At 26.7% G+C, this 19,215-nt stretch overlaps 1 long non-coding RNA gene across 1 annotated transcript in view; it reads right to left on the bottom strand.

Annotated features, from left to right (window-relative positions):
- Positions 1 to 19,215, bottom strand: part of LOC111630485 — a 193,624-nt gene that overhangs the window by 62,633 nt on the left and 111,776 nt on the right. Inside the window, exon 2 of the long non-coding RNA XR_002757536.1 lies at positions 10,780 to 10,867. This is a non-coding gene — a long non-coding RNA (uncharacterized LOC111630485). The remainder of the gene's footprint in view (positions 1 to 10,779; positions 10,868 to 19,215) is intronic.

Here is a 19,215-nt window from a genome sequence, read left to right as displayed (position 1 = left end):
AAAGTTTTATACATATAAAGGCGAGTTTGTTAATTATACGGACATGGAAATTATTCATTAAATTCGGTATTTCAATGAATTATTAAGTGGTTAGACAAATTTTTGTTTGATAATTAGGCACATGATAAATTGAACGATATAAAATTTTATAAACTCAATAGATTCATTTGGGTAAAACTAATGTAGCGGACATGATGTTTACTGTACACATAATACGTGTATTTTAATGGTATTTGATATATCGTGCCATCTGTCGGGAATTAGTTTCACTAAATTGCTGAAGCGAAAGGGATGAACAATTTTATTGAAACAATCAGAGTTTGGAAGGAGTAAGTTAACAATAAGTCACAATCACCTGTTTATATTGTTTGCTGGATAAACAACAATGCAGTTGGATGCATCCAGGGCCTCTCTCCTCCAGGGAATGAGACCGGAAGAATCACGCTGGTGGTCTTAAGGTCTTTGGTGTTCTCATGGGAAGCGACCGTTTGTTCTCTAGACAGGATTTATCCGGCGTTTCCTTCGTTTTGCTCTCTTCTTTTCCCTATTGTTGTCACACGTCTCGACCAAAATACAACTACACGGCGTAATAACAAATACTAAAGTTTTACTTTTTTGAATGAGAACAGATGGAATTTCCTTTTTCAAACATTGTTTTGAACCAACAAATGGATATATCGTGTTCTATAGTAACATTTAACCATTGGGAATACACTAAACTGTAAGAAGCAATTTCATATCAAAGCAATCATCAGAGCTATCAGTCCTACTTCATTATTAATGTTTGTAGACATATAATTTCCTTCAAGTACATATTAAAGTGATATATAAGAGCTTTCCTAGATGATCCATTTACTGCTCTAGTTAATTTTAATTCTACAATTCTTTTAATTGCTTGTTAACAGACAGAAAGCAAATGAACTTTGTAAAACTAAATATTTCCGTTTCAATTAAATTTACGCTACTTAAATGCATTTAAAAAGAAAGAATTTCCGAAGCGAATTTCTTATTTTTCCCCCCTCTCCTTCCCTCTCTCTTTCTCTCTTATTTGTAAATACAATAACAATTTTTATTTTATAAAATATTTATTTTATTATATTACAGCTTCGACTTCAATAGTCGCAGGTCACCTTTAACCGTTTGCGTTAAAATTGAACAGAAATGATTTCAAGGACTCTAATGACGTCAAAAATAACTTCCCATCTGTAGAATAGATTCCATTGGGTAAAGAATGTCACTTCAAATCAGGATCTTCCATTGAGCCAATCATCATGAAAATCAAGTGAAGTACATTGACCGATGTTCGTACAGTACATATTAGAAGGATGAAATAAATACAAAAAAAAAAAAAAAATTAATTTTCTATTTTAATGTAGGTCATATTTTCGAGACAGGAATGCAATTTTTTCCGTTAATAATAAATATCAAACGATAACTGAAGTACATTATACAAAGAAATTTATTCATGAAAGATTTTAAAATTTATTCAAGAATCGCATCACTTAAGAGAATAAATCGTGTTTCCTATTGTACAACGTCATCAAATTTAATTAAATATTATAGAATTACAGTATCGTGCATGTATTTTATTATTATTATTATTATTCTTTTTTCTTTTTCCTTTCTTCTCTTTACTAAGTTAATGGTTTTCTCAATCTAGTTCGATAAAATATAGGAACGTGTAACGTATATTCTATATGATATTTCATGCTGATTTTTCAATTATTAAAAAGACCATTAAGTGTTCTAGAAATAGGTCAACGGTCTAATTAATAAGTTAATAAAAAAATCGACATTTATTCTAAAATTAATTTTTTTTTTTTGTATATTTTCTTTTACTTATTTTTTTTTGTAATTTTATTGATTTAAAAATATATTGAACCTATTTTTAAAGGCGTTATTACTTTAAAAAAATTTTGCAAATGAAGAAATTAACAATAATATTTAATTAAAAATTTTCTAAAATTGTCAATAAAATTTCTAAAATAATATATTAAAAAAATATTTTTTTAATTGCAAAATGAGATAAATAAAACAATTTTTTTTCGATGTAATTTTAAATAAAATAAAAATAAATAAAGAAAAATAACAGGAAATAAATTCTAGCGATAAAATTATCTGATATATAAAACATAACGTTAAAGAAATTACAATTTTTGCAGAAAAGGAAAAACATTATCCGTCATACTTTTTCATTATAAGCTCTTTTATATCTTTGTACGCATGCTTGGAGGTTCTATCATCTTTGGTGTTATCCCTGACCTCGACAACAACCCGCTATCGGGCCCATTTTTTCCCTCCGTTTCCAAGGTTACACCTTTGCACCTACAGGGATTGCCATTAGGATTGAAACAGGTGTGGCCCGAATTTTGGGTGCTGTCCTTCAATCTACAAAGCTGTTGCCCTTCTCACATATAATTTAATCATTTATTATAGTGATTTCTCCTTCGAGATAATAATTTATAGTATTTTAAATACTTATAAAAACAAGTTTTATTTTAATTAAACTTTCCAAAAGTATTTCGTGTCTTAATTAAGAGAAAGGAGGGAGAAAAAAAATGAAACCATAATCATTTTGAAACTACCATAGTAACAAGGCTTTACTACTTATAAAGTTTAACCGCATTGCATGAACTGTAACAGCATGAACGTAATTTTCTTCAGCTATTTTTGCGCTTATTGATTTTTCCTATCTACTGTACTGTTGACGCAATAAACAATTATATAACTATGGTATATATATATATACCATATATATACATATAGGCTATATATACTGATAATTTTAGATTTTTTTAAAATAAATTTATTATATTTACTTCCACGTAACAAAGCATTAAAAATGACGAGTGGCTTTAAATATAAAATATTACCCTTTATCTCTTAACTTTATAACTTATCTTAATAATAATAATAATAATGTTAAATTTAAATAGTGATAAAAGTGATCAAATTATAATTTTTTATCATGTTTTTACACTTTAATGATGCGTTCGATAGCGTAACGTATCATTAACACATTATTTTATATGATAAAATTATAATGATTATCTTAACGCCCGAAGCTTAGGCGTAAATATGCAAATGAATTAGGATACTCATTTGTTTCTATGGGAAAAAAAAAAGAAAATGGAAGAAAATAATTCGGTAAAAGAAAAAATAATATTGTATATTTTTGCAATAGATAATTTGTTCTATTCAATTGGAAATTTCTTATGTAAACAGCGTGAATAGAAGTGTAATAAGGAAAACTCTCATTGGGGGAATTCAACCAATCAGAATATCTTTGTTAAATTACAAATACTCGAGTTGTAAGAGTAAAACATTGAATTTTCTAGACGAATTTGACAAGATTTAATAAAATTATTCTCTTTCAGGTGAATTTTTTTTCTTTATTTTATTTTATTTTATTTTATTTTTTTACTCTTTCTCTTTATTTTTTCTGTTACCATTTCTTGTTTTATTCGAAATGGATTAAAATTATCTGTATTTTTTTTTCTCTAAATGTTAAAAATAACAATTTATTTTTTTGTCAATTTCAATAATGGCAATGTACTAAATCCCTTTCTTTTCTTTATTATTGTTTTTTTTTTATTATTTTATTTTCTTCTGTAATTTTCTTTTTATTATTATTCTTCACTTTCCAATTGTTTTTCTTTAATAACGTCATTTTAACCAAAAATTTAAAATAAACTGGCAGATTTTTTTTCTTTTTTTAACCTCATTTTTTTCTCCCTTTTTGTCTTATTTTAAATAAATATTTCTTNTCCTACGTTTTAAAAAAGTTATTTTTAAATTGATAGTGATTATTATTAAACTTTATTTGAAAATAATAATATTTAAAGGAAATTAAGATAAAAAAAATATTCGATTTTAAATATATATTTTTGATACGATATAATATTTTTTAAAGTGCATTTTACCATTATTACTGAAAGTAACTATTAGCATCGATCGATATAACTTCTATCCGTTCGTCTGTCTGCTTCACAAACATTTTCAAACTAGCTGAAAGATTTCGTGTTTTATATGACAAGAATAATTTAACATTAACATAATTTTAAATTTATTCATATAAGACTCACGATAAGATCTAAGAGAAATAAAATAATTTTTAAAAAAACTTTTAAAGTCTTTTAATTGAATTTATATAAGTTTATAATTTGTGAAAACAGAAGCGAATTTTTATTATATATATATATACAATAAATTAACCATAAAAAATTAAATAAATTCGGAAATATTCTGCTATATCTTATATTATATTGGTTATTAACGAAGAAAAATGGAGGATATAAACTCCAACTGCATATATATATATATATATTCAGTAGGCAATGAGAAAGGGTACGACTCTACCTAGCAATTAAATAAATAAACATCATACACATCATAAAATATAATAAAATTTTTAAAAATTACTTTAATAATTTTGAATAATTTAAAAACTTCTTTGTCTATCTCATTTGTTGTAATTATTAGAAAGGTTATGTTTATTCAAAACATAACATAAATCTGATTTAACTTTCCTTTAAAAATAAATAAATAAATAAAATGATGCTAATTCATAATACATTCAAGCATTTTGTAATTATTGCATAAAAAATATAAGGGGGGAAAAGCGTTATTTTCAATTTCATAAACAAAATAACATAGTTTTAACTGAAGATATAAAGAAAATTTATTCGTATTTAAAGAAAAGGAAGGGGGAAAAAGAGGAGAATATACGTAACCTCAAGAAACGTAAGTGAAAAGAAAGAATGGGCAGTATTATTTTTGACAATTCAACAAGGGAAAGACTGAAAGAAGAAAAAAAACAAAGCGAGTGTTATGAACGTTTTTGGCAGCGAGTTATGACCTAAGTCAAGAGAATGGTATAACATTGTAATTGTCCGCTTTTATTGCCTATTTTGTGAGAAGTAAATACCACCCGTTCTGTGATAGTACCCTACCAAGAATTGAGATATAAAGGAATTACTGCCAAACCAGCTACCATATAAAATTCTACGTTTCTTTAAACTTGTAATTTGGATGAATTATGACTATTCCTAAGAAAAGGAAATGTCTTTAAAAGTGTTGAAACGTTTTTATTTTCAATTTTAATTTTAACTAACAAGACCGTCTTCTAGGAGTAAATGTAAAAAAAAATAATTATCACTTTTAATTAGTCTGTATACATATATAAAGCATATATTCTTCGCTATGAATGTTTTCTTTGTTACTAATTTTCTAGTAAATCTAGCGAGAGAAAAATTTTTAACTCTCCTCAAAGGAGAGTTTAAATTTTATATAATGAATACAGAACTTCTTTATTATAATAGAAAAAAATATGAGGGCACACACACACACACACACATATATATATATATATATTAAACCAGAAATTTAGAAAATTTAAACCCGATTATCATAGAAAGTTATTTAGTTCTTGAACTTCCATCATGGAATGAAAAAAGCGGATTCATTCATAAATGGGATCGACCACATCCATAATAAGCGGAAATTCATTCACGTCTCTACAAGAAGAGAAATTGGATCCACAGATTTCCATACCGCGATATTGCTTCCAGTTTCTTTATAGAAGATAGTGAACCCCTCTCTTTTCACTAAAACGGAAGATTGCCACCAAAGATCCTTCTTCTTTTTGTGTGTGGCCACATTTTATACCACAAAAAATATTACTAAAATTTGAATTATTAAAAAAGTAATAATAATAATAATAATAATAATAATAAATAAGTATTCTGAGAAGGAATTAAAATATTAATTAAGAAATAGTTTCGTCCTATTGTAAGACACAAGTGAAGATTAGTTAAGTGTAATGGAGTTTTGCCTGATTGTTACTTACTTCGATCGAGAGATAGAATTATGATAGCAGGTATAAATCCGAATGGATTAATTACGAAATGAATTGATGTGATAGTTAATAAAAGCGCTCTTTGGCAAAATCTTCTCGAGTCTTAAACGGGTATTAGTAAAGCAGAGGGAAGAGTATTTAGAAGTAGAGGTAATGGTACAACTGCAGCCAATTAGTGCCCCGTATAACGTTCTATTTGCTCACAAGATTATAACCGTCACGTCTGGCAAATATTGGAAGCAAATACCATTCCGCTCGCTGCATCAGAGTCACTTTGCTTAGATTGCTTTGCTTGATTGTCGTGTCGACTGGAAAAGACGTGATTAAATTGCCAGTGTTAGCTACGGTTTTGTTGTTAATCTTCATTTATTTTTGCTCAATTTGAAATTGAATATTGAAATTACATACCTTCCGGAAGTGATTCTTCTTTACAAATTTTCCTTTGATAATTTCATTCGTACTCGCACCTACATTTTTACATATTTGATTGTTAATGAATATGCGCATAGATAATGCTTCATTCTATTTATCGTTTATTATTTACGTTCTAAACAAAGTTTGAAACACAACGAAAATAAAAATATTAATCGAAACAACGATTAAAAAAAGTTTATATGGCTGACAATAGCATTAAGCTTCAGATATATCAAATTGATTTTCTTGTGGGCCTTAAACTAGTCATGTAGAATGGTCCAAAAATCAGTTTTATCTATTTTGTAGCCAGCTTTATTCTTCTTTCTACTAACAAAATTTATAAATATTGTTTAAGAAGAGATTTCAGTGGATTAAATACATAATTTACAGTGTTTTAAAAACTGTATTGTTATTGAAACATACAAGATCTTCAGCAATTAGTTATTTGATATTCTCAGTTAATTAATTTTTGAACTAATTTCTATATTGATAATCTAAATAGATAAAAATATAATAAATTATTGATATTGTCACCCATTTTTGTTATATATTTTTTTAAATTTTAAACTGTAAAATGACACGATGTAGTATGTACAATAACATATCCAATACAGGAAAAAATAGGTTGGTGTATAAAATATTTTAATGGATAAAGCAGTTATATACATACAAATGTATTTAGAAAAGGGGAATAAATTTTGTTTTTGTTATATTTTATTTATTTATATTTGAATGACTGTCCTTGAATGACTGTGTATATGAGACTATACTGTTATGTATATACTAAAGCTATCGTTCAATTTCTAAATTAATTTATTAAACTTTTAGATCTATCCAAGTATACTAAATAACTCATTAAAATAATAATTTATTTACGTTTGATTTCTGAAACTGTAAATAAAATTTTTATGTAAAAAAATTCTGATTTTTAATCAATTTTTTTTCCTTTATTTCGTATTATTATTGTAGTTTTGTTTAAATTTTCTGTTTTCGGAATAATAAATTAGAATAAATTTTAAAAAATTAGATTCAGGACAGTTAACGTGAATTTTAAATTCATTCTTCTTATGAAAATAAAGAATTTTCTTTGGAAAGTACCTAAACAAACACCTTTTTAATGGAATATTATTTTAAGACATTTTTTTCCCTCCTCTTCTATTTAAAATGTCCATTGAATAAATTATCTCCAGTTTTGAATATGTTTGGCATCACCAAATATAAAATTTTAATATGAAATTATTCAAGTATCAAAGTATATATTTTTCACATCGCTTATAATGTAAATATATAATGTTTTATCCTCTTTGTTGTTTAAATTGATTTATTTTTTAAAGTTAAAACTATATATTTTAACTATATTTACTTTAGATAAATAAAATATAAAGTTTACCTCTATAACACATACATTTATACAGGATGTAGACACAAACACCAAACTGTATCTCGCTTCTGTACTTAATAACTACATACAATTGTGCTGGAGGATAGGCAATTGGTTTAAATGCCACAAACTTCTTTTTTGTATGGGCCCAGATCCTAGACCATGCAAGGTGTTAAGCTTCTCTGCATGGCCTTGAGATCAGCAAAGGGGTGCAAGTTAGGGGTGCACGACGTGCAAACTAAAGAATAACTCATTAATGGTTAGTTAATGCATTTAATTATTACATATAGAAGCGAGGTATAACCTGATGCAATGTTTGTGTCTACACCCTGTATATATTATTAATAAAGTTTGATTATAAAAATTGAATTTTCGAAATAACGATTAATTGAAAAAAAAAAATAATAATAATAAATAAGTATTCTGAGAAGGAATTAAAATATTAATTAAGAAATAGTTTCGTCCTATTGTAAGACACAAGTGAAGATTAGTTAAGTGTAATGGAGTTTTGCCTGATTGTTACTTACTTCGATCGAGAGATAGAATTATGATAGCAGGTATAAATCCGAATGGATTAATTACGAAATGAATTGATGTGATAGTTAATAAAAGCGCTCTTTGGCAAAATCTTCTCGAGTCTTAAACGGGTATTAGTAAAGCAGAGGGAAGAGTATTTAGAAGTAGAGGTAATGGTACAACTGCAGCCAATTAGTGCCCCGTATNAAAAACATTTCTGCCAATAAAACAGCAGAAAGAGTCACATGAAACAAACTTACAGTCGCTTTAGGAACAAACCTGCTTAATATACAAAAAAAAAAAAATGCAAAGTTAACTTTTAGAGAATAAGTTTTAAAAGAATAAAAAGAAAAAGTGATTGAAAAGTTCATCCCTTTAACTTTACAAAGCAGAGGAAGTCGATTTTCTTCGAAAATCGAGTTGTCATGAAAGATGCCACAGATGATGATCGTCTACCATCTTTCCAGGAAAAAGAAAAGAAAAAAAAAAGTAGGTAAGAAAGACTTGCAGCAAGAGCTAGAGATCTCAACCCCATTGACATAAAACCATGTAATGGATTGAGGCTCCTTTTCTGTGCAAAAGGCTATTTTACCCATCAAAGTATTAGGATGCTCGGCATCATTATGAGATGCAGCTTTATGTCAATGGATGAAGTTGCTTAGCAACGAAATGAGTCGGATATAGCGTAGAAGAGATGGGTCAGTTGTTCCAACTGTTGTCTTTACGTGACCTTCGATGTACTCGATACGAAAAGACTAAGAGTATCTTTTACTTGTCAACATCAATTACGTCAAGTGATGCTTTAAACAAACGGGTTTACTTAAGTAAATAAACAATATATATTTTTTTTTCTTTCCTTTATCCAAGATTTAAAAGTTAAGAAACAGAAACTTTTCTCTTTCTATTTAATTTTATATAAAAGAATAGTTTATATGAAAGCTTTAATTAAAGATGGATGAAAAATTATCCATTCGTTTTGGGGCTTCCAATTAATTTGAGGATCACTTGGGGAGATTCTTCAAATTAGAAAATTTAAATAGGAGAGATTGTAATGAGTTTTTGATTGCTTTGTGAGTTTTAAGTTGAATGCAGTTTCAAGTTGTTTTGTATACAGAAAAATCACTCGAGAACCCCCCAAATTGAGATTAGTATGACGAAATTTGTTTTCTAAGAAACAACAACAACAAAAAAAAAGAAAAAAAATTAAAAAAAACAAATTACAAAACATTCAAGTACAGATGTATATAAAATAAATAAAAATTATGTATCTAATAAGTCTTAAAGTATTAACGAATCTATAAGAACATTTTAATTATTTTAACCTCAGTTTAATGTTAAAAAAAGCATTAATTTTAATTAATTAAGTTTTTTAAATGATATTTATCTACTGTAGAACTAATTCACTTGACAAACTACCTACCAATAAATCCAACATCCAGGAAAGTACAAGAAAATCCAGTTCATTTCTTTTCCTTTCTATATTCTCATAATGATATTAATCTTGACTTAGAAGAAGTTTTTCTTACTTAAATTGTTTACCAGATATCATATTATAAGAAATAATATTATTATTTTCTATTATTTAATTTGTAGAAATAAAAATAGTACGGTGTTTATTTTAGAAGACACCAAAAAAAAAAAAAAAAAAAAATAAAGTTTTGTTTAGAACTTTTTCAAAATTTGTTTTAGATTAAAATAATAGTTAAAATTAAAATAACTATATTAAAAGTAGTAATATTACTATAGTAACATTGCTTAAATATTATATAAAGTATTACTAATATATTAACAATGCTTAGTAAGATAAAACATGTCTTGTTTGTATCTAATAAATATAAGATAGGTCTCTGTAGAGAAGATACGAATGTTTCTTTTGGATATTGTAGTCATATTGATTTTTATTTATTTATTTTTTTTTTATTCAATAATCATAACAAACGAATAACTTGCATAGGAATCGCTAGTCTCTCCATACATCTTAGTTACATACGTACAGTACAGTACATATGGATATAAACTTTCGTACAGAGTTTAAAAAAAAAATAAAGAAATAAAACTAAGCCATTGCATTATTTTTGTTTTACAAAGTTTTATATATTATTATTATTTTATTTTATTTATTTTTTGTTTCAAATATTTACAAATGGATCAAACTCAAACAATTTCGACATTTGAAAAGTTTAAAGTTTATCTTACTAAATTTGAATTCTTCTATTGAGTTTATTCTTGAATTTAAAAAAAAAGAAACATTAATTGTAAATATAATGAATGAAATAATGCATAAAATTAATTATATTTTTAATTTTAATAATCAGGATATCATTATTATAAGTAGCATCTATGTGACGTGTAATGTAAACACACTTATATATATATAAAGCGTAAATAAAACGTATCTAAATACATCTCTATAAACAACTCGCATCCTGTCCATTCTAAATAGTGTAAACAAATAAAGTTCACACATTCTACTAAGCTCACAAAATGACCCAGGAAACATTTTGGTTTATCTCCGGACGGTTCAAGAATAAAACAAACATTGGGATAATGGATAACGCACCTGAACACACCATGAAGGGAAAAGATCAATATAGAGTGCAGATAGACCTACCTCTGTTAATGCAACTCTGCTTGGATGTCTTGTTGTCAAATCTTCTCTTTAACGATGCTCACAGCTGGTCACTCTTCACTCAAGATACCTAAAAATAGAGAGAGAGAAAAAAAGAGGAGAGAAATATGTTTAATAAACGATTAAAAGGTAGAAATTATTATAATATTCTTCGATTTTTAATTTATTCCCTTTTCTAGAAAACTACTTAAAAGAGCGACAATAAAAATGTTAAGTTATAGTAAGAGCAAATCTGTGCCGAAATTTGATGCTAAATGTTGCTCTTGGTCTTCCTCATAAAGATTTAACAACGCATTCCGAAGTTAAAACAATTTTTTTATTAAATATAATTTTATAAATTTAAAATATATATTAAATTAAATCNTTCTTTTAAACAAAACATAGAAAGTTATTTTCATTTAGACGTTAACTAGTCGACTTTAACCGGCAACATTAATGTTTATATATTATTTTTTCACTTTAATTAATAAAATTTAACGTTAAACAAAGTGCCTTTTGTTCCTTTTACCGAGTTTATTTGACCGCCTCTAATTAAATTTTCTCTGTTTTGTTACACCTTACAAAATAAGTTTAAACAATTCCCTTGTAATAGTAGAGAGGCGTCAAAGGATTGTTTTAATTGCTTACATCCTCATTAATTTGCTTTCCACGAAATTTACCTCGTCTAAATCTTGACATAGGCTTGTTTGTTAAACAGTCAGATCAAATTTTAACTAGTTTTGAAAACTACACGAGAGATGAATAGAAATGGATATTACACTGTTACAACTAACTCAAAAATAAAGTATTTTTTTCCCTTTATAAAAATAATTTTAAAAAAAAATATTTTAAAACTTCCACTTTAAAAAATTGTTTAGGATATTTTTAGAAAGTATCGATACAAAGTAAATTGTTATAAAGCAACAATAAAAAGTACATTGGATCAAATACACGTGATCTACTTTTACCTGTCAAAAGTTATTGGATCCATACAAGAAAAAAAAAGGGACCTATATATATATATATTATATAAAAAAATAAGAATATAAAAGATGAATTTATTCGAGTACATCATAAATCGTAGCTATAGAATAATTCATGTTTTTGGTAGAATAATGTATTAAGGACTTTACTTTTGCCTATCATAAATGATAGTTTAATTTGAGTTATAAAGTTTTCAAAGTATAAAGTATAGTAAAGCTTTCGGTAAAGTTAAAGATTGTTTTCTTTTATATAAAAATATTTTAAAAGGATTTATTTGGAAAAGTTTTAAAAGAAGTTATTATCTTTTGAAAATTAGTATTGATTTTGTTTAATAATAGAAAAAAAAATGGTGGAAAGAAGAGTAAGAACAAGACAGAGAGAGAGAGAGAGAGAGAGAGAGAGGTTGATGCGATATAAATCTTTTTATTAAAATATTCCCTCAAAACTTTTCTTATCCGGTATTAAAAAAATTATATATTTTTAGACACTATCTTCCTGCTTAGATGGTTTCTTTTCTTTTACTTTTGCTCCTTATATATATATATATTTTCTAAACTTTCTAACATCTGGTAGAAAAGTTTAGAGGTTTTACTAAAATTGGAAGCTTTCCCAAAAATTTTTGATTGTTTAAACATAATAAGATCTTAAACAATATTTGACACATTATCTCTCCGATCTTTTTTTTTTTTCTTTACAAATTGCCAATTTATTAAATGTCATTATAAAATAAATATTTCGCGCAAAAAAAGGAATATTTTTAATATAAAATTTCGAAAATTGAGATTGCAATTTTATCGTATACGTATTTTTAAAACGTTATACATAAATTTAACATAACATATCGATAGTGTCAACCTTTATATAGTGTTTAAAGAACTTCATACTTGGCAACGTTATCGTCTCTTCAATTTATTTTATCCCACAGTGACTATATACTTTAGGCCTTTATTTTTCTAATCCCCGGATAGAAGGTTGTATCTCGAAACTACGTAGTCTACTACTACTACTTTACTGGGACTTATACAGACACGAATTTTCACGTTTATCTATAGCATTTTTGTAAAGAACTACTCAACAAGAAAATAGGTAACAAATCACGTTTTCGTCTATATAACATACAGAAAAACGTCTACCCCATCTCGGACCTCAAAATCCTGTTATATGAGACTTGATAAATGAAGCTAACTGATAGAATTTCATTTGTTACCAGTTATCTCCTCCCAAGTTAATAGGAAGAAGTAACGAACATAAATTTCGAGATATAAGTAGAAATTTAATAAATAAATAAGATTTGTATTAAATAAAAAAATAAAAAAATTTTTTTTTAAATGTCAACGTGCCAAAAAGAACTTGTCAAAAAATAAGGAGCTTGTGTCAAAATCCTAAATATAATCCGCAGCAGATGTCACCGTAGACACGTTGACAAGGTCTTGACTTTCCCTTGAGACTTCTGAAGAGACAAACTGTCTGACAGGACCGGAAGAGGGATGTCTAACTTGTTTGTCTACTTTACTTTTGACCCCCCTTCTAATGACAATTAGCGTGTCTTATTGAGGAGTGGGTAGAAAGATTAATACCAGGATAAAATTGCTTTCAAGCTCTCTCTCTATTAAGTCGAGCTGGCCCATCGCTTCCTATAAGAGCATCGAGTATCACTGATACTCTTAAATCATATTTGAATTCTAAGTTTCGTCTTGCGCTCTTATATTTGATTAGAAATTAATCTTATTTGAATGCATTGACTCGAAACTTTGATGGATTGACAATTATAAATCTTTTTAAAGTGAAAGATTTTCTTATATATATATATATATTTTTTTTTTAAATCTATATTTTTTCTATTTAATATATTAATTTTCTGTTGATATAATCGAGAAAGATATTCGAGAGTAATGCAATTAAATTTCTGAATCGGAGAATTATATTCAGCAGAGGAGCTTAGTTTTATGGTTTAGCGATATTCAAGCACTTCTCTTCTGATTAGTTGAATGTGTTTAATGCAATTTTACCTCATTGATGTTAGCAAAATTAGAAGGATTGTTGGCTAAAATATTTAATTTATTCGCGGTATTTCGGATTATTTATTATTGTAACAACATTGTGTTAAATTTATACAGAAATTTCTTATTTTAAAATATATATATTAATTAATATGTGTTCGGAATTGTTGGAAAATATTTACTTATCTGATTATAGAAATGAATAAAATGCCGTATAAACGGATATTTTTTCTTGAAATTGCTGTGAAGATAGATTCTTTCGGTTAATCTTTAACTCTTGGCATTTTCATTCTTCATTTTCTTCCTCATAATTTCTGAGCAGCTTCGTGTCTTTTATTGTTTTGAACTATGAGTTTCTGTCGTGCTTTTTCATCGTTGCTCTTTAGTTGTATATCTCTTAGCAATTCGCGTCATAACTCTGAGCTGTATATGGCCTTCTTGAGCCGTCTTCTTCTCATACTTTACTTTTGTTATATTTTCTTTTCCATATTTGTCGTTTATCAGTTTTGTGCCCGCGTAACTTTTGAGCCTGCAGATTTATGTTCGCCTAAGATATAAGCTTATACGTCTTCTACTCTTTCCGAGATATAGTGTATCCTTTTCGGTTTCACAGCTATAGTTTTCTGCCATTTCTGATTTATGTCCTTTATCATTCTATTTCATATATTTTTCCTATTTCTTTGAGCTCTATTTCTTTTGTCATCCCATGCTATATTTTTCTCCTGTTTATGACCTAAACTTTCTACACCTTTCCGAGGTTGCTTGGTCTTTTCTTTCTTGTTTTTGGATCATTAATATACTTCCTTCCTCCTTAGGTTAATCTTTAAAAATGGCCACCTTGCCATCTTCAAGTACTGTGACGTAAACGTAATTAAACACTCGATACACAAGCACTTTTTTATTCATTTAACATTCTTATCTGCTCTACATAATATATTTATTTATTTTTTTTCTTCAGGTTAATGTTTTAGAAGAGCAAAAATGTATTATGGAGGAGAAAATTTCTGTAAAAGATATAAATCGATTTTACTTAAATGACTTAAGTTCAACGCTTTTGGAGTGTTTTAAATTCTTCTGGTAATGAACCCGAGTGATTATTAAACATATTAGATAAAAACCAGTCGATTTACTTAATGACTTTTATGTCTAAGGAAAAAAAAAAGAATTTTCTTTTTTTTTTCTTATATTCTCTCTCATCCTAAAAGTATCAGAACTTAAATGATTGATATTAACTTTAATGAACATCATAACTCGATACTTACATCAAACCAAGTTACGTTCGATTGGAGTCATTGATTAATGCTCGAGTAGAGTGAGTGGAGGTCAAGGGTCGTGGATTTTACACGTCATGCACCAACAGCTCTTGGTTCCGGAGATGAATGACTGGTTCTCACTCAACAATAGAACGTATTTAATCTACCCTGACGTCAGACTTTGAAAGATGAAAGGAATACGGGGTTCCTTTTTTAACGTGCAAGTTTGAGCGTGCTGTTGTAATAACAATTGGTTGATTTGTTATGTTGGGCAGATGGTCATCGTTTCTGATTATCCATGCTTCGGGTGAATGAAATATCCTGAATAACTTCATACTTATTAACATTTTTTGATATCCGGGATTAAAGTAGAATTGCCTTGTTGCTGATAACATTTTAATGAAAGAACAGATGCGAGGATCAGCTTAACTCCGACTCTTTCCATCAATGCATACGAAGTACTTATTTTATCACGCAAATTTTGCTAGTTTTTTTTTTTTATTTTAGCCTTTGTGCCTACTTTCCGCTTTTATCTGTTTGTTTAAACTTCTCATCAGCACTTTCTGCTTATGAGTCATTTACCATTTTTATATTTTTGACAGCTTCTGACTCATGTTCTTTTACACTACTTATTTATAATTATGCATTTTCAAAGAACTTCTTCCATACTTTTTCACGAAATTTAAATAAAATTTGAATTTTATTATCTTTATTTTAATCGTTTAAGTATTACATATTTCTAATTAAATCATTTAAATTGTTAATCAGAAAAATTTTACTTGCACCGAAACTCTTGATATTTTAAACAATTTTGAGTAAATTCCCATATTAATTATAAGCTTAAGATAAATATATATATAATAAAATTAACGAATAAATATTATATTATATTATACATAAGAAAATATAACATGTGAGAATATAACATTCCATTATTATCCATTTTTATTAGAATGTTGAACAAAAGCTCTTTTCTTATGTCATTCCACCCATTTATTACTTTGTTCATTCATTTCTGGACTCGGCTTTTTTTTTATATTTTTCTAGGATTTCTTCTTTTGTGTTGAACTAGATTTCTCATTTTCATTTTTATAACTTTCGTCCATCACTTGTCTCATCTTGCAAGTGTCCACCATTGATTTTTCCTACACTGTCCACTTTACTATGTCCATTCCATTAAATACTTATCCTAAATTCGCTTCCTTTATTTTTTTTATTCTAGTAATAGCAATAATAAGAATAAAAATTCTACAAATAATACTTTCCGCCTTCAAACTTTTGCATAAAGTAACATTGCCGAAAATCAGCAAAATCCATTTGCAAAATGTAATAGCCAGAAGGATGGGGATTATTTTTTTTTTCCACTTTTATTATTTTTTTACTTATATATTTATTTAAAAAAAAACTACTTTTAAACTTAAAACTTAAATGAATTTTCACTTTTCGAGATTCTGATACGTTATTGCCTTTAGCAAAATTAAGTTTCTTTACGTATAAATATAGGAAAAAGCGGAGAAGAGGGAAGGATAAAAGGAATTGAATGAAGTTGTTTCATCTCTTTTCTCCTATTTCGATTTAAATTTAGAAAGTTATCCCATTAAAAAGAGATATAAATGCATAAAACTCCGTCCTTAATCTGTATTAAAATTCAAAAACTACTAGTGTGTCTGGTTGTATGTCTGCCATCGAATCTAGTACTAAAATAGAATAACATTGAGTGACGGTCGAAAGAGGATCAATGATAGAATTGATTGACTTCGTCTGCCTGTATGTCTGACTGAAAGTCTGCCACGAAAATATTATATTTCCTGTATTATTTTATCGAAAGAATTGTTTTAATCTCAATTAGTTACGGTGATACTGCTAATTTTTATTTAATTGTAACATGTTTGGATTGGCTTAATTCATAACACAGATACAGAAAGAATGGAAAAGTTAAGTGACAAGTAGATAAAAGTTTTTTCTATGAATGAAAAGCTTAATGAACAACACTCCTTTTTTTTACTCAATTGCTAATGACTGTTTGCGAAGAGAGTTGTTAATTTTGTCTCTTTTTTTCGGTCTTGTCCTACTCTTTTTTTGTTTTCTTTTTGGATGGTAACCAATCTGTTCAATGTTATTTTGTTCTTGTTTGTTTTTAATTCCTCTTTTTCCCCCTGTTAAAGTTCAGACTGTTGTAGTATTTTCTTTGTAACATATAGTAAACTGTCCAAACGACAGAAGAAATTTAATTTTTCTTTACGTGTTATCATCAATCAAAATTCTTTTCCGTTTAAGAAAATAGTTAAATCTCTCAATGCAAAAACATTTAAAGAAATGTAAACTTTCCTCTTACTCGCATCTTTAAATAAATTACACAAATTTTTATTCCTATGTTAAAGTAATTGTTACTACTATAAAGGAATACGTCTCTATACGCAAGCGTTAATAAAAATTAAAATTATGAGAGATATTTTTGCAATTTAATATATATATATAAACGAATAAATTCTGTAATATTTAAGCTCCACGAAAGTAAAGGCTAGACAGAATTAAATCAATATAAAATACACTTAAAGTAATGGTTAATATTAGATGATCTATCAAAAACGATCACTGCATCGAACAGCTATATAAAGCAAAGGATGTACGGTTCCTCTATAGTAACTAAAAATAATCGTCTCTCTAAACCAGATGATACAAACGATGCCTATTATGAAAGGTATTTTTCAAACTATATTCTATTGAAAGAGGCATGAATTCGACGAACCATAACCCACGTAGTTGTGTACAGATATAACAACAATCACCCTTGAGAAAAGGGGGGGGGAAGTAACAAAAAATAAAAAATAAATAAATATCTCAGTACAAGTACACTCGCTTAACACTTAAAAAAATTTATTTAATATTTAAAAAGAAAATTGTTTATTTTAAATAAAATATTTATATCAATGGAAAAAAAAAGATCTTGAAAATTGTTATAAATTAGAAGAAATTTCAAATGCTATTAAATAAAACCTTTTGTACGTCAAAGAATATCGAAAAATCCGAGAAAAATTGATTTACATTGAAAAGTAAAGAAGAAAACAAGAATGGAAGAAGGAAAAAGAAGAAGGAGCAATAGAAAAATCTGAAAAGAAATTCATTTTGGGATAGATAAGAACACAAGAGATTCTGATTTAATTCAAGCTTTAGAAATAGCAAAGCAAAGATAGTTAAAGTAAAGTTGTTTGTCTTTCTCTATTATTTCCAACCAAATTGGCTTTGTTTTATTAGATAGAAGTTATAAAAGGAATCACGATTTTTCTTCTTTTATTTGTAGCAGTTCAATCTTCTCTCCATTCCAGATCGCAATATTTAATTTCCCAACTGATTTAACTCATCATTAAGAAAAGAATCTGATACTCTTTTTTCCTACCAACTTTTTCATTGTTTTTAAATTTAAAAAGGTACTGTATATATATATAGAAAAACGATTTAAATCTAACAAAATTGCTCGTGACAATTATTTGTTTGAAAATATATTAATTTAATCATCATTACGTTAATACTGTTTTTTTTTTTATTTCTTTAATTTTCTTGTAAATTTTATTACTTTGTAAATTTATTCAATTTTTATATAATTACTACTTTATTTTTATTTTTATTTATTTATAATTCTTTTCATATAACTAATTTATTTACTTACTTTATGTACGTATAAACAAAGTTAGAATTTATTTTAAAATATTTGCAAACTTTTTCAATATTTTTCCTTGCATTTTCTTGAATTTTATTTGATATTTTTTCGTATATAAGTAAAAAAAAAATATTTTTATTATTATTTTTTGAATAATTTCAACTTATAAAAAATATTATTTATATAAATTTATTCTTTATAATACTTTAAATTTTATTTTATACACACTAAAAAAAAATTTTGTTTTTAATATTTTCAAACATGAAAAATAAAGTTATAAATACTAAATTTATTTATTTAACATTGTAATTTTTTAAAAATAAATTTAAAGTTGTTTGAAACTTTATAAATTCGTTATAATAAATGCAACTATTAAACTCAGATAAGAATTTATATTTTATTATTTTTTTTAAAAAAATCGTTTTTTTACTTTATTTTATTCAATTTTTTTTATATAATTTTTACTTATAAAATTGGAAATATAATTAGGAAGAGCGAGATAAATAATTATTTTTTAAAAATTTTAATTAAAATAAAGTAATAA

This window comes from Centruroides sculpturatus, unplaced genomic scaffold, assembly GCF_000671375.1.
Source record: "Centruroides sculpturatus isolate CEXI.00-Female unplaced genomic scaffold, Cexi_2.0 scaffold71, whole genome shotgun sequence".
NCBI classification, from domain to species: domain Eukaryota; kingdom Metazoa; phylum Arthropoda; class Arachnida; order Scorpiones; family Buthidae; genus Centruroides; species Centruroides sculpturatus.
The sequence above is the reverse complement of the archived record's forward strand: the minus strand, read 5'-3'. Positions and strand labels throughout refer to the sequence as shown.